We start from the raw sequence: 18,452 nt of genomic DNA, 5'->3' as shown, positions 1-18,452 counted from the left end.
AGTGTACGGTATGTTCCGGAATATACAGTGCACCGGTATATAAGCCACACCCACTACATTTTTTAAATATCAGCCGCACTGCACCACAGGTATATACATTGTGAAATGAGTTATTTACACATTAAGATTGTATAAATGTTTATTTACGTACCTCAATTGTTTCCAAACAGTGTTTGTAACAAGGCAGTAAAACGGCTGATCGAACAAAACAGAAGTCATGGTAGCTCTCCAATCAGCTAAACAGACGGTGACATCTTGGTGAATTTACTGAGGAATTTGTCAAACTGAAACAATACAAACAGAATGCAATTGTAAGGTAATTGCAAGTGTAAAAGGAAGTTAGCGGCAATAGTTGTATTGGCACTTAACTACTCTATGATTGAAGCTATCTATCAAAACCAATATAACAAAAACAACTAAATATATTGTACGGTATGTTCCGGAATATAGAGCGCACCGGTATATAAGCCACACCCACAACATTTTTGAAATATCAGCCACACTGCACCACATGTATATACATTGTGAAATGAGTTATTTACACATTAAGATTGTATAAATGTTTATTTACGTACCTTAATTGTTTCCAAACAGTGTTTGTAACAAAGCAGTAAAACGGCTGATCGAACAAAACAGAAGTCATGGTAGCTCTCCAATCAGCTAAACAGACGGTGACATCTTGGTAAATTTACTGAGGAGTTTGTCAAACTGAAACAATACAAACAGAATGCAATTGTAAGGTAATTGCAAGTGTAAAAGGAAGTTAGCGGCAATAGTTGTATTGGCAGTTAACTACTCTATGATTTAAGCTATCTATCAAAACCAATATAACAAAAACAACTAAATATAGTGTACGGTATGTTCCGGAATATAGAGCGCACCGGTATATAAGCCACACCCACAACATTTTTGAAATATCAGCCACACTGCACCACAGGTATATACATTGTGAAATGAGTTATTTACACATTAAGATTGTATAAATGTTTATTTACGTACCTCAATTGTTCCCAAACAGTGTTTGTAACAAGGCAGTAAAACGGCTGATCGAACAAAACAGAAGTCATGGTAGCTCTCCAATCAGCTAAACAGACGGTGACATCTTGGTAAATTTACAGAGGAGTTTGTCAAACAGAAACAATACAAACAGAATGCAATTGTAAGGTAATTGCAAGTGTAAAAGGAAGTTAGCGGCAATAATTGTATTGGCGGTAAACTACTTTAAGAATTCAAGCTATCTATCAAAACCAATACAAAAAAACAACTAAATATAGTGTACGGTATGTTCCGGAATATACAGTGCACCGGTATATAAGCCACACCCACTACATTTTTTAAATATCAGCCACACTGCACCACAGGTATATACATTGTGAAATTAGTTATTTACACATTAAGATTGTATAAATGTTTATTTACGTACCTCAATTGTTTCCAAACAGTGTTTGTAACAAGGCAGTAAAACGGCTGATCGAACAAAACAGAAGTCATGGTAGCTCTCCAATCAGCTAAACAGACGGTGACGTCTTGGTAAATTTACTGAGGAATTTGTCAAACTGAAACAATACAAACAGAATGCAATTGTAAGGTAATTGCAAGTGTAAAAGGAAGTTAGCGGCAATAGTTGTATTGGCAGTTAACTACTCTATGATTTAAGCTATCTATCAAAACCAATATAACAAAAACAACTAAATATAGTGCACTGTATGTTCCGGAATATAGAGCGCACCGGTATATAAGCCACACCCACAACATTTTTGAAATATCAGCCACACTGCACCACAGTTATATACATTGTGAAATTAGTTATTTACACATTAAGATTGTATAAATGTTTATTTACGTACCTTAATTGTTTCCAAACAGTGTTTGTAACAAGGCAGTAAAACGGCTGATCGAACAAAACAGAAGTCATGGTAGCTCTCCAATCAGCTAAACAGACGGCGACGTCTTGGTGAATTTACTGAGGAATTCGTCAAACTGAAACAATACAAACAGAATGCAATTGTAAGGTAATTGCAAGTGTAAAAGGAAGTTAGCGGCAATAGTTGTATTGGCCACACTGCACCACAGGTATATACATTGTGAAATGAGTTATTTACACATTAAGATTGTATAAATGTTTATTTACGTACCTCAATTGTTTCCAAACAGTGTTTGTAACAAGGCAGTAAAACGGCTGATCAAACAAAACAGAAGTCATGGTAGCTCTCCAATCAGCTAAACAGACGGCGACGTCTTGGTGAATTTACTGAGGAATTTGTCAAACTGAAACAATACTAACAGAATGCAATTGTAAGGTAATTGCAAGTGTAAAAGGAAGTTAGCGGCAATAGTTGTATTGGCAGTTAACTACTCTATGATTTAAGCTATCTATCAAAACCAATATAACAAAAACAACTAAATATAGTGTACTGTATGTTCTGGAATATAGAGCGCACCGGTGTATAAGCCACACCCACAACATTTTTGAAATATCAGCCACACTGCACCACAGGTATATACATTGTGAAATGAGTTATTTACACATTAAGATTGTATAAATGTTTATTTACGTACCTCAATTGTTTCCAAACAGTGTTTGTAACAAGGCAGTAAAACGGCTGATCGAACAAAACAGAAGTCATGGTAGCTCTCCAATCAGCTAAACAGACGGTGATGTCTTGGTAAATTTACTGAGGAGTTTGTCAAACTGAAACAATACAAACAGAGTGCAATTGTAAGATAATTGCAAGTGTAAAAGGAAGTTAGCGGCAATAGTTGTATTGGCAGTTAACTACTCTATGATTTAAGCTATCTATCAAAACCAATATACAAAAAACAACTAAATATAGTGTACTGTACAACAATACAAACAGAATGCAATTGTAAAGTGATAATACAAACAGAGACACTTGTAAACGTGTTAGCATATTAGCTAATGCTAACGATGCTAACTTAATTTCATTACCATAGCACATACAAATATGCATGAAAACACTCAGTTTAGTAAGTATTAATTCTCCATCCATTTTCTACCGCTTGTCCCTCTCGGGGTCAGCTGCATTCATATATGAAGCCACGCTGTTGTAACACGTGGCTTGGCATTGTCTTGCTGAAATAAGCAGGGGCGTCCATGATAACGTTGCTTAGATGGCAACATATGTTGCTCCAAAAGCTGTATGTACCTTTCAGCATTAATGGCGCCTTCACAGATGTGTAAGTTACCCATGTCTTGGCCACTAATACACCCCCATACCATCACACATGCTGCCTTTTACACTTTCACCCTAGAACAGTCCGGAAGGTTTATTCCTCTTTGGTCCGGAGGACTCAAGGTTCACGGATTACAAAAATAATTTGAAATGTGGACTCGTCAGACCACAGAACACTTTTCCACTTTGCATCAGTCCATCTTAGATGAGCTCGGGCCCAGCGAACCGTTTCTGGGTGTTGTTGATAAACGGGTTTTTACCTTGCATAGGAGAGTTTTAACTTGCACTTACAGATGTAGCGACCAACTGTAGTTACTGGCAGTGAGCCCATGTGGTGATATCCTTTACACACTGATGTCGCTTTTTGATGCAGTACCGCCTGAGGGATCCAAGGTCACGGGCATTCAATGTTGGTTTTCGGCCTTGCCGCTTACGTGCAGTGATTTCTCCAGATTCTCTGAACCTTTCGATGATATTACGGAGCGTAGATGGTGAAATCCCTAAATTCCTTGTTGAGAAATGTTGTTCTTAAACAATTTGCTCAGGCATTTGTTGACAAAGTGGTGACCCTCGCCCCGTCCTTGTTTGTGAACGACTGAGCATTTCATGGGAAGCTGCTTTTGTACCCAATCACGGCACCCACCTGTTCCCAATTAGCCTGCACACCTGTGGGATGTTCCAAATAAGTCTTTGACGAGCATTCCTCAACTTTATCACTCTTTTTTGCCACTTGTGCCAGCTTTTTTGGAAAACACGTTGCAGGCATCAAATTCCAAATGAGCTAATATTTGCAAAAAATAACAAATTTTCCAGTTGGAACGTTAAATATCTTGTCTTTGCAGTCTATTCAATTGAATATAAGTTGAAAAGGATTTGTTGTATTCTCTTTTTATTTACCATTTACACAACGTGACAACTTCACGGCGTTTAGCTTTTGTATATTGTTATTATTTATTATGAATTGATTATTGGTATTCAGCTGGGAATGACTAAAACAGTAAATAAACACAAGACATATATATACTCTATTAGCCACAACACAACCAGGCTTATATTTAATATGCCACAAATTAATCCTGCATAAAAACACCTGCGTGTTTGTTACGCTAGCTCCTAGCTCCTATGCTAGCTCCTAGCTCCATAGAACACGCCAATACAATTCAAACACCTGATCAACACACACAATCACTCAGCCCAAAAGACCGTTCACCTAACCCAAGGTTCATAAAGCTTATATATTTTTAAAAAGTTACGTACATACGGTCAAGCGAACAAATGTTTAGAAGCCAAAGCTGCATACTCACGGTAGCACGTCTGCGTCTTTGTCATCCAAATCAAAGTAATCCTGGTAAGAGTCTGTGTTGTCCCAGTTCTCTACAGGCGTCTGTGTATCGAAGTCAAAAGTCCTCCTGGTTAGAGTCTCTGTTATCCGAGTTCTTCCATCTTGACTGCATCTTTCGGGAATATAAACAAAGACGCGCCGGCTGTGTACTGTTGTTGCTGACTTCGTTCGAAAAATACGTCCGTTTCGCACCGACAACTTTCTTCTTTGCTTGCTCAGCTTCTTTCTCCATAATGCAATGAACATGATTGCAACAGATTCACGAACACAGATGTCCAGAATACTGTGGAATTATGAAATGAAAACAGAGCTTTTTTGTATTGTATTCAATGGGGAAGGCATACCTCTGTTCCCCGGGCTACGTCACGCGCATACGTCATCCTCAGAGGCGTTTCTAACCGGAAGTTTAGCGGCAAATTTAAAATGTCACTTTATAAGTTAACCCGGCCGTATTGGCATGTGTTATAATGTTAAGATTTCATCATTGATATATAAACTATCAGACTGCGTGGTCGCTAGTAGTGGCTTTCAGTAGGCCTTTAATGATTAGTATGTATTTTTGTAATCAGCCTGACCTAAGCCTTGATAATAACACTTATCATTTGACCGGGTGTATCCTGTTAAACCGTAACTAGGTCAGATATAATGACATTAAAAATCAAGAGTAAGATGACTAATTCAGGGTTAATATTCCAGTGGTCAACAAGGTTACGTGGATGAGGTGTTGCCACATTACCAGGGTTGTATTTTATTAGGTAAGCCAACATGCTTGCTCCGTGCCATTTCAGCACCAACATGGGACCACACAAATTTGTTTCCCAAGAGGCCCTCCGCCTGCCAAATAATGAGCTTTTACGGCGCAGCAGGAAATGGAAATGCGGCATTACGGACCAACACTTCATGCAAATGTTGGTATGTTTCAAGCACAGCCAGACTTGAAAAGAGCCGACTTGAGGAGATTCTTCAGAGAGGAACGAGGCCTAAAGTGTGGCGGGGTTTTTTACTTCCCAACACGCTTGGTGATGCAAATGACTCGAAGCCGCTGGTTTTCTTCACTACGTAGTATTTGTTGAGAAGTAGCTGCAGTATTGCGTTCCCTGGCTGGGACGTTCATGCACACACATTACGCACATCTTCACCGGCCAGCAACAAAGGAGCAGCTGCATATGTATGAATATCAATAATTCACCACATTAATTGGATGTGTTTTTTAGCCTCGTGAATATTCATGAGCATGCATTTAACAGATGAGAAAGCCTTCTTATTAATTGCCTCTTCCTTGCTTTGTATAAATAATGCTTGGTGTTACTTTAGGTGGACGGGATGAATTACGGCAATTTATTTTTGTCATTTTGAGTCCATTAAAAATGAGAGCAGACAAAAACGGTGGAACATTACACACCATATTTTACGGCAGGGGTCACCAACCTTTTTGAAACCAAGAGCTACTTCTTGGGTAGTGATTAATGCGAAGGGCTACCAGTTTGATACACACTTAAATAAATTGCCAGAAATAGCCAATTGGCTCAATTTACCTTTAACTCTATGTTATGATTAATAATTAATGATATTTACACTTAATTGAACGGTTTAAAAGAGGAGAAAACACGAAAAAAATGACAATTACATTTTGAAACATAGTTTATCTTCAATTTCGACTCTTTAAAATTCAAAATTCAACCGAAAAAAAGAAGAGAAAAACTTAAAAAAAAGAATTTATGGAACATCATTAGTAATTTTTCCTGATTAAGATTAATTTTAGAATTTTGATGACATGTTTTAAATAGGTTAAAATCCAATCTACACTTTGTTAGAATATATAACAAATTGGACCAAGCTATATTTCTAACAAAGACAAATCATTATTTCTTCTAGATTTTCCAGAACAAAAATTTGAAAAGAAATTCAAAAGACTTTGAAATAAGATTTGAATTTGATTCTACAGATTTTCTTGATTTGCCAGAATAATTTTTTGAATTTTAATCATAATAAGTTTGAAGAAATATTTCACAAATATTCTCCGTCGAAAAAACAGGAGCTAAAATGAAGAATTAAATTAAAATGTATTTATTATTTAAATAATAATAATATTCTAACTTTGTTAGAATATATAACAAATTGGACCAAGCTATATTTCTAACAAAGACAAATCATTATTTCTTCTAGATTTTCCAGAACAAAAATTTTAAAAGAAATTCAAAAGACTTTGAAATAAGATTTGAATTTGATTCTACAGATTTTCTAGATTTGCCAGAATAATTTTTTGAATTTTAATCATAATAAGTTTGAAGAAATATTTCACAAATATTCTTCGTCGAAAAAACAGGAGCTAAAATGAAGAATTAAATTAAAATGTATTTATTATTCTAGCTCCTTATTGTAGCTCCTGTTAATTATTATTTATTCAACCGAAAAAAAGAAGAGAAAAACTTAAAAAAAAGAATTTATGGAACATCATTAGTAATTTTTCCTGATTAAGATTAATTTTAGAATTTTGATGACATGTTTTAAATAGGTTAAAATCCAATCTACACTTTGTTAGAATATATAACAAATTGGACCAAGCTATATTTCTAACAAAGACAAATCATTATTTCTTCTAGATTTTCCAGAACAAAAATTTGAAAAGAAATTCAAAAGACTTTGAAATAAGATTTGAATTTGATTCTACAGATTTTCTAGATTTGCCAGAATAATTTTTTGAATTTTAATCATAATAAGTTTGAAGAAATATTTCACAAATATTCTCCGTCGAAAAAACAGGAGCTAAAATGAAGAATTAAATTAAAATGTATTTATTATTTAAATAATAATAATATTCTAACTTTGTTAGAATATATAACAAATTGGACCAAGCTATATTTCTAACAAAGACAAATCATTATTTCTTCTAGATTTTCCAGAACAAAAATTTTAAAAGAAATTCAAAAGACTTTGAAATAAGATTTGAATTTGATTCTACAGATTTTCTAGATTTGCCAGAATAATTTTTTGAATTGTAATCATAATAAGTTTGAAGAAATATTTCACAAATATTCTTCGTCGAAAAAACAGGAGCTAAAATGAAGAATTAAATTAAAATGTATTTATTATTCCAGCTCCTTATTGTAGCTCCTGTTAATTATTATTTATTCAACCGAAAAAAAGAAGAGAAAAACTTAAAAAAAAGAATTTATGGAACATCATTAGTAATTTTTCCTGATTAAGATTAATTTTAGAATTTTGATGACATGTTTTAAATAGGTTAAAATCCAATCTACACTTTGTTAGAATATATAACAAATTGGACCAAGCTATATTTCTAACAAAGACAAATCATTATTTCTTCTAGATTTTCCAGAACAAAAATTTTAAAAGAAATTCAAAAGACTTTGAAATAAGATTTGAATTTGATTCTACAGATTTTCTAGATTTGCCAGAATAATTTTTTGAATTTTAATCATAATAAGTTTGAAGAAATATTTCACAAATATTCTTCGTCGAAAAAACAGGAGCTAAAATGAAGAATTAAATTAAAATGTATTTATTATTCTTTACAATAAAAATTAAAAAAAATACTTGAACATTGATTTAAATTGTCAGGAAAGAAGAGGAAGGAATTTAAAAGGTAAAAAGGTACATGTGTTTAAAAATCCTAAAATCATTTTTAAGGTTGTATTTTTTCTCTAAAATTGTCTTTCTGAAAGTTATAAGGAGCAAAGTAAAAAAATTAATGAATTTATTTAAACAAGTGAAGACCAAGTCTTTAAAATATTATCTTGGATTTTCGAATTCTATTTGAGTTTTGTCTCTCTTAGAATTAAAAATGTCGGGCAAAGCGAGACCAGCTTGCTAGTAAATAAATAACATTTAAAAAGTAGAGGCAGCTCACTGGTAAGTGCTGCTATTTGAGCTATTTTTAGAACAGGCCGGCGGGCTACTCATCTGGTCCTTACGGGCTACCTGGTGCCCGCGGGCACCGCGTTGGTGACCCCTGTTTTACGGACTATAGTTAAAGTTGAAGTCCCAACGGTTGTCACACACACACTAGGTGTGGTGAGATTACACTCTGCATTCGACCCATCCCCATGTTCCACCCCTTGGGAGGTGAGGGGAGCAGTGAGCAGCAGCGGTCGCCACGCCCGGGAATCATTTTTGGTGATTTAACCCCCAATTCCAACCCTTGATGCTGAGTGCCAAGCAGGGAGGTAATGGCTCCCATTTTTATAGTCTTTGATATGACTCGGCCGGGGTTTGAACTCACAACCTCCCAGTCTCAGGGCGGACACTCTAACCACAAGGCCACTGAGTTGGTGGCCCTATAGATATATATATATACAAGCTGTAACCACTACATTTTTGAAGATTGTTTTCCAAATTTTAGCCACACCGGACTATAAACCGCAGATACATACGTTGTGAAATGAGTTACACTACCGTTCAAAAGTTTGGGGTCACCCAAAACAATTTAGTGGAATAGCCTTCATTTCTAAGAACAAGAATAGACTGTCGAGTTTCAGATGAAAGTTCTCTTTTTCTGACCATTTTGAGCGTTTAATTGACCCCACAAATGTGATGCTCCAGAAACTCAATCTGCTCAAAGGAAGGTAATAAATGATAAATGGGGTATACTTGTATAGCGCTTTTCTACCTTCAAGGTACTCAAAGCAGTTTTGTAGCTTCTGTAACGAGCTAAACTGTTTTCAGATGTGTGAACATGATTGCACAAGGGTTTTCGAATCATCAATTAGCCTTCTGAGCCAATGAGCAAACACATTGTACCATTAGAACACTGGAGTGATAGTTGCTGGAAATGGGCCTCTATAAACCTATGTAGATATTGCACCAAAAACCAGACATTTGCAGCTAGAATAGTCATTTACCACATTAGCAATGTATAGAGTGTATTTCTTTAAAGTTAAGACTAGTTTAAAGTTATCTTCATTGAAAAGTACAGTGCTTTTCCTTCATTTCAATGTGACCCCAAACTTTTGAACGGTAGTATATATATATATATATATATATATATATATATATATATATATATATATATATATATATATATATATATATATATATATATATATATATACATATAATAAATCGTAGAGCTATACAATGCCCCCTTGTTGTCTGTGCCGTCTACTCCCCTCGTATAACATAACAAAAAGAGTCATAATTTTACTCGACAAAAGTCACAATTTTATCAGAAAGCTTTGCAATTTTGGCAATATTATAATAATAGTCTGAATTTTTTTGGCAACATTAGGACAAAAGTCATCATTTTACTCGAAAAAAAATCTTCATTGAAAAGTACAGTGCTTTTCCTTCAAAAATAAGGACATTTCAATGTGACCCCACACTTTTAAACGGTAGTGTATTTACACAGACATATTTTTTAAATGTTTATTTACACACCTTAATTGTTTCCAAAGAGTGTCTGCAACATGGCAGTAAAACGGCTGATCAAACAAAACAGAAGTCATCATCATGGACCCACTAGCTGTGGAAGCTAGCTCTCCAATCAGATAAACAAACTCAATAACTACACTTCAACGTTTTGGTGAATTTACGAAACAATACAAAAAGAATGCCATTGTAAGTAAATAATACTAACACAGACACTCGTAAACGTGTTAGCATATTCACCAATTTTATACGTACGTACAAATATGCATGAAGACACTCCGACAGTTATCACAGGTGGGACAGTTTAGTAAGTAAGAATTGTTTTAGTTATATTGTAAAACTTACAGATGTCGCTTGGAGTGCTGAATGGAGAATCCATACGAGTAGAAACGCTATGGACGTCTAAAAGACAGACCGGCACTTGTATTTATGTTTGAAAGCTCTAAACAGAACAATACTGTAACTTATAATAACTTGTCCACACAAAAGGTTTAGCTTTTGTTTTTGTTTTAAATTATTTGCACGATGGCCGTCAGCAAAGAAAATTAATTAGCCGCACCGTTTTATAACCTGAAGGGCTCAAAGCGTAGGGAAAAAAGTAGCGACTTGTAGTCCGGAAATTAGGGTACTATAAATTGTTGTCTGATGTTATTGTTTCAAATGTCTTGCAATACATGAACGTTTTTTTAAAATGCAATACGGAGGGGAAACTTACAACTCACAAGTCGATTCGGTTCTGATTTTCGGGGTGACGATTCCATTCAGAACCGATTTTCACAAGTTAACGAAGTATAATGGAACCTTTTTTAAACAAGGTGCGATACATTAGCTTGTCTTGGCTGCCGACATAGGATTTAGATTAGCTTGACAGGTTTGAAAGGTGTGAGTTTCTTTATTTTACTCAAGCTGCCGCACCTTTGAAGACCCCTCATCTAGAAAATATAACATATAAATGAACATAAACAATAATTAATGTTCAAGAAAATGCAATACAGTGTTGGTTAGCACACATGACTTGAACAATTCTTTTCACCAAGCTCGGGATTTGAACTGCAATTGAAAAGCTGTTTTTTTTTTAAAAACTATAAAACAATTTAGAATCTTATTACATGACCAACATATTCATCACACCTAATATAATATATATGTAGGCCTGTCAGAGTTAACCCAATAATAAGGTGTTAACTATAAGTTTTGGGGGGCTATTAATGCACATGCGTCCTTTTCAACCCTCGGGACGTTCCGTAGCGGCGAAAAAAATGGCTGCGTTCACTCGTTACTGTTGAGCCACAAGCGGGAAAATAGCGAGCAGAAATGGCCAAAGAAAAGGGTAAAAGCCATGGCAAGTTGTTTTCTCCAATATGCAATATAAAAAGACTAAAATCCAGCAATTTGAATTGAAGGCCTTAAAATGTGTAAAATTATTTTAAAATCTCATAAAATGTCTTAAATACAATTTGAAAAGGTCCTAAAAATCTTTTAACATTACTTTTGGTTAAAAACATGCATCAACTTCAGTCTTGCTTTGAAATGTATTGTATATTGTTATTTACAGATAAACACTGGCATTTATTATTTATATATTGTTATTTACAGATAAACACTGACATTTATTATTTATATATTGTTATTTACAGATAAACACTGACATTTATCATTTATATATTGTTATTTACAGATTAACACTGGCATATATTATTGATATATTGTTATTTACATATAAACACTAACATGTAGTATTTATATATTGTTATTTACAGATAAACACTAACATGTATTATTTATGTATTTTTATTTATAGATAAACACTAACATGTATTATTTATATATTGTTATTTACAGATAAACGCTGACATTTATTATTTATATATTGTTATTTACAGATAAACACTGACATTTATTCTTTATATATTGTTATTTACGGATAAACGCTGACATTTATTATTGTATATTGTTATTTACAGATAAACACTGACATGTATTATTTATATATTGTTATTTACAGATAAACACTGGCATTTATTATTTATATATTGTTATTTACAGATAAACACTGACATTTATTATTTATATATTGTTATTTACAGATAAACTGACATTTATTATTTATATATTGTTATTTACAGATAAACACTGACATGTATCATTTATATATTGTTATTTACAGATAAACACTGACATTTATATTTATATTTTGTCATTTACAGAAACACTGACATTTATTATTTATATATTGTTATTTACAAATCAGCACTGACATTTATTATTTATATATTGTTATTTACAGATAAACACTGACATGTATTATTTATATAGTGTTATTTACAGATAAACACTGACATTTATTATTTATATAGTGTTATTTACAGATAAACACTAACATGTATTATTTATATATTGTTATTTAGAGATAAACACTGACATTTATTATTTATAGGTTGTTATTTACTGATAAACACTGGTATTTATATATTGTTATTTACAGATAAACAATGGCATTTATTATTTATATATTGTTATTTACAGATAAACACTGGCATTTATTATTTTTGAGGACGCGATAAGGGAAGTACAAAGCGGAACCAAAGTGGGCTACCAGTGCTGCCCAGGCAGAATTAGTGTCGCACCAGCAGCTGGGGTGTGCTGTGTTTCTACAGCTTAGCATAGCAGCGCAGGAAAGTGAAGGAAGCTGAATTACACGCGTAAGATGTGCGAGTGCAAGTTCAACCATTTATGGCTCCAATGGGGTCACTTAGTTTGAAGCCGCTAGATGGAAAATGTTGAAATAAAGGAAGCAGCACACGAGTGGAAAAAAGGTAAATAACATCAAATATGAACTATTGACTTTATTACATGTTGTAAAAGTAGTGAGTGACACTCCATTTGTGTCGTTATTTGCCTCAACCCCAGTCAACAGAATGCTAATGCTAATGAGCTAACGCTAAAGCCGATGTGTTTGTATTGATAAACACTGACATGTATTATTTATATATTGTTATTTACATATAAACACTAACATGTATTATTTATATATTGTTATTTACAGATAAACACTGGCATTTATTATTTATATAGTGTTATTTACAGATAAACACTGACATTTATTATGTATATATTGTTATTTACAGATAAACACTGACATTTATTATTTATATATTGTTATTTACAAAAAAACACTGACATTTATCATTTATATATTGTTATTTACAGATTAACACTGACATTTATTATTTATATATTGTTACTTACAGATAAACACTGGCATTTATTATTGATATATTGTTATTTACATATAAACACTAACATGTATTATTTATATATTGTTATTTACAGATAAACACTAACATGTATTATTTATATATTTTTATTTACAGATAAACACTAACATGTATTATTTATATGTTGTTATTTACAGATAAACGCTGACATTTATTATTTATATATTGTTATTTACAGATAAACACTGACATTTATTCTTTATATATTGTTATTTACGGATAAACGCTGACATTTATTATTGTATATTGTTATTTACAGATAAACACTGACATGTATTATGTATATATTGTTATTTACAGATAAACACTGGCATGTATTATTTATATATTGTTATTTACAGATAAACACTGACATTTATTATTTATATATTGTTATTTACAGATAAACACTGACATTTATCATTTATATATTGTTATTTACAGATTAACACTGACATTTATTATTTATATATTGTTACTTACAGATAAACACTGGCATATATTATTGATATATTGTTATTTACATATAAACACTAACATGTAGTATTTATATATTGTTATTTACAGAAAAACACTAACATGTATTATTTATATATTTTTATTTACAGATAAACACTAACATGTATTATTTATATATTGTTATTTACAGATAAACGCTGACATTTATTATTTATATATTGTTATTTACAGATAAACACTGACATTTATTCTTTATATATTGTTATTTACGGATAAACGCTGACATTTATTATTGTATATTGTTATTTACAGATAAACACTGACATGTATTATTTATATATTGTTATTTACAGATAAACACTGACATGTATTATGTATATATTGTTATTTACAGATAAACACTGACATTTATTATTTATATATTGTTATTTACAGATAAACACTGACATGTATTATGTATATATTGTTATTTACAGATAAACACAGACATTTATTATTTATATATTGTTATTTACAGATAAACACTGACATGTATTATGTATATATTGTTATTTACAGATAAACACTGGCATTTATTATTTATATATTGTTATTTACAGACAAACACTGACATGTATTATGTATATATTGTTATTTACAGATAAACACTGACATTTATCATTTATATATTGTTATTTACAGATTAACACTGACATGTATTATTTATATATTGTTACTTACAGATAAACACTGGCATATATTATTGATATATTGTTATTTACATATAAACACTAACATGTAGTATTTATATATTGTTATTTACAGATAAACACTAACATGTATTATTTATATATTTTTATTTACAGATAAACGCTAACATGTATTATTTATATATTGTTATTTACAGATAAACGCTGACATTTATTATTTATGTATTGTTATGTACAGATAAACACTGACATTTATTATTTACATATTGTTATTTACGGATAAATGCTGACATTTATTATTGTATATTGTTATTTACAGATAAACACTGACATGTATTATTTATATATTGTTATTTACAGATAAACACTGGCATTTATTATTTATATATTGTTATTTACAGATAAACACTGACATTTATTATTTATATATTGTTATTTACAGATAAACTGACATGTATTATTTATGTATTGTTATTTACAGATAAACACTGACATTTATCATTTATATATTGTTATTTACAGATAAACACTGACATTTATATTTATATTTTGTCATTTACAGAAACACTGACATTTATTATTTATATATTGTTATTTACAAATCAGCACTGACATTTATTATTTATATATTGTTATTTACAGATAAACACTGACATGTATCATTTATATAGTGTTATTTACAGATAAACACTGACATTTATTATTTATATAGTGTTATTTACAGATAAACACTAACATGTATTGTTTATATATTGTTATTTACAGATAAACACTGACATTTATTATTTACAGGTTGTTATTTACTGATAAACACTGGTATTTATATATTGTTATTTACAGATAAACACTGGCATTTATTATTTATATATTGTTATTTACAGATAAACACTGGCATTTATTATTTATATATTGTTATTTACAGCTGAAATAGACTATATAGACTTTCTGACTGTTGGACATTGCGGACAAAACTTGACTTTATATGAACAATTCGGTACACTTTATTGTATAAGTCATATTGTTTTGTATATTATTGCTTTGTTTTTCAATTACTATTGTCTGTTTATTACCATAGTACCAGTGTAGATTCAATATAGTAAACCACTCCTCCATACGTCGTCAGCCTGATTTGTAGGAACTGCCTGAGCTGTGAAATGCAGTGGAAACACAAACCACACTATTGTACAGGAACCAAAAGGTGTGGTGGAAAAGGGCCTAATGACATCTGATGGTCTGAGTGTCCATTTAATTGATGTCTTTTTGCACCCCCAACTTGCGTCTTCTTGCTGTGTGCCAGTGGTCACGGCACATTGCTGGTCACGGTGCTGTGTGCCAGGGGTCACGGCACATTGCTGGTCACGGCACATTGCCAGGCTGATGGAGCTCCTCACAAACTCATCTGTGGAGCCGCAGCGTCATTTCCCAGGGTTGGGGGGTCAGTTCTGACGGGTCAATAATTCCTCCGGGGCCCTTTTCTCCGCCACCAGCTGGTCCCTGCACACCTGCTCAGTATGTCATCAGGCAGGCTGACCCAGCATGCACTTGGGCTCAGGTGGTTCAAGAGTTGCTAACGAGACTTCACGGTGGGAAAAGTAATTGCCGTAAGAGTCTTGCAGAAACACTAATGTTTATTTCATACTTAAACCCTTGACTTATTTATGTGGTACACCACTCTTTTTTTAAATACCAACTTTTACATCATGTTAGCACAAACACGCATTATTCCAAATGTGCACTCATAGCAAATGTTGATGAATATTTACTCAAGTTTTCTCGTGCCATTGCGCCTAAAAAATATGTGTGGAGATAAGCAACTGCTTGATCAATAATTGGGTGTATAAATTAAAATGTAAGTTATTTCTGATCAACAACTTGCAGCCAGTTTTATTCCAAGACATGCAACGATCCTGAAGATTCACCCTCATCTTTTCACATAACACTGACTAATCAAAACAAGATACACGAAATGATTAGCCATCTGAACAATTCAAAAGCAAAATATATATTTAATATAGACACCTCTTTGATACAAAAATGGGGCCAATTATTTTTCATGTATTTTTATTTTGTACCTTATTTGCATGTGTTTTTCACTTTTCTCAACATTTCTTTAAAAGCCTAACGAGGGACGAGGGTTGCAATAGAGCTATACCACGCCCCCTTGTTGTCTGTGCCGTCTACTCCCCTCACACGTAACAAAAAGAGTCATAATTTTACTCCACAAAAGTCACAATTTTATAAGAAAACTTTACAATTTTGACAATATTATAATAATAGTCTGAATTTTTCTTGGCAAAATGATGACATAAGTCATAATTTTACTCAAAACATGTCACTATTTTACAAAAACAACAAAAACATTAGCAATAATGTGAGAAAAGTCTGAATTTGATATGACAAATGTCACCATTTTGCATTAAAGCGTAATCATTTTACAAGGAAATATCTTTAATACAAAAATGGGGCCAATTGTTTTTCATGTATTTTTATTTTGTACCTTTTTTGCATGTGTTTTTCACTTTTCTCAACATTTCTTTAAAAGCCTAACCAGGGACTAGGGTTGCAATTTAGCTTGTCATAGAGCTATACCACGCCCCCTTGTTGTCTGTGCCGTCTACTCCCCTCGCACGTAACAAAAAGAGTCATAATTTTACTCCACAAAAGTCACAATTTTATAAGAAAACTTTACAATTTTGACAATATTATAATAATAGTCTGAATTTTTCTTGGCAAAATGATGACACAAGTCATAATTTTACTCAAAAAAGTTCACTATATTACAAAAACAACAAAAACATTAGCTATATTGTGAGAAAAGTCTGAATTTGATATGACAAATGTCACCATTTTGCATTAAAGCGTAATAATTTTACAAGGAAATATCTTTAATACAAAAATGGGGCCAATTGTTTTTCATGTATTTTTATTTTGTACCTTATTTGCATGTGTTTTTCACTTTTCTCAACATTTCTTTAAAAGCCTAACCAGGGACGAGGGTTGCAATTTAGCTTGTCATAGAGCTATACCACGCCCCCTTGTTGTCTGTGCCGTCTACTCCCCTCGCACGTAACAAAAAGAGTCATTATTTTACTCCACAAAAGTCACAATTTTATAAGAAAACTTTACAATTTTGACAATATTATGATAATAGTCTGAATTTTTCTTGGCAAAATGATGACACAAGTCATAATTTTACTCAAAAAATGTCACTATTTTACAAAAACAACAAAACATTGGCAATATTGTGAGAAAAGTCAGAATTTTATATGACAAATGTCACCATTTTGCATTAAAGCGTAATCATTTTACGAGGAAACAACTTTAATACAAAAATGGGGCCAATTCATTTTTTCTCATGTATTTTTATTTTGCACCTTTTTTGCATGTGTTTTTCACTTTTCTCAACATTTCTTTAAAAGTCTAACCAGGGACGAGGGTTGCAATTTAGCTTGTCATAGAGCTATACCATGCCCCCTTTTTGTCTGTGCCGTCTACTTCCCTCGCACGTAACAAAAAGAGTCATAATTTTACTTCACAAAAGTCACAATTTTATAAGAAAACTTTACAATTTTGACAATATTATAATAATAGTCTGAATTTTTCTTGGCAAAATGATGACACAAGTCATAATTTTACTCAAAAAATTTCACTATTTTACAAAAACAACAAAAACATTAGCAATATTGTGAGAAAAGTCTGAATTTTATATGACAAATGTCACCATTTTGCATTAAAGCGTAATAATTTTACAAGGAAATATCTTTAATACAAAAATGGGGCCAATTGTTTTTCATGTATTTTTATTTTGTACCTTTTTTTCATGTGTTTTTCACTTTTCTCAACATTTCTTTAAAAGCCTAACCAGGGACGAGGGTTTTTAGCTTGTCATAGAGCTATACCACGCCCCCTTGTTGTCTGTGCCGTCTACTCCCCTCGCACGTAACAAAAAGAGTCATTATTTTACTCCACAAAAGTCACAATTTTATAAGAAAACTTTACAATTTTGACAATATTATGATAATAGTCTGAATTTTTCTTGGCAAAATGATGACACAAGTCATAATTTTACTCAAAAAATGTCACTATTTTACAAAAACAACAAAACATTGGCAATATTGTGAGA

At 32.2% G+C, this 18,452-nt stretch overlaps 1 protein-coding gene across 1 annotated transcript in view; it reads left to right on the top strand.

The window, feature by feature from the left end:
• Window positions 1-18,452, top strand: part of epha4b (eph receptor A4b) — a 428,693-nt gene that overhangs the window by 337,970 nt on the left and 72,271 nt on the right. The window lies entirely within an intron of this gene.

This window comes from Entelurus aequoreus, linkage group LG16 (assembly GCF_033978785.1).
Source record: "Entelurus aequoreus isolate RoL-2023_Sb linkage group LG16, RoL_Eaeq_v1.1, whole genome shotgun sequence".
Taxonomy (NCBI): Eukaryota; Metazoa; Chordata; class Actinopteri; order Syngnathiformes; family Syngnathidae; genus Entelurus; species Entelurus aequoreus.
The sequence above is the reverse complement of the archived record's forward strand: the minus strand, read 5'-3'. Positions and strand labels throughout refer to the sequence as shown.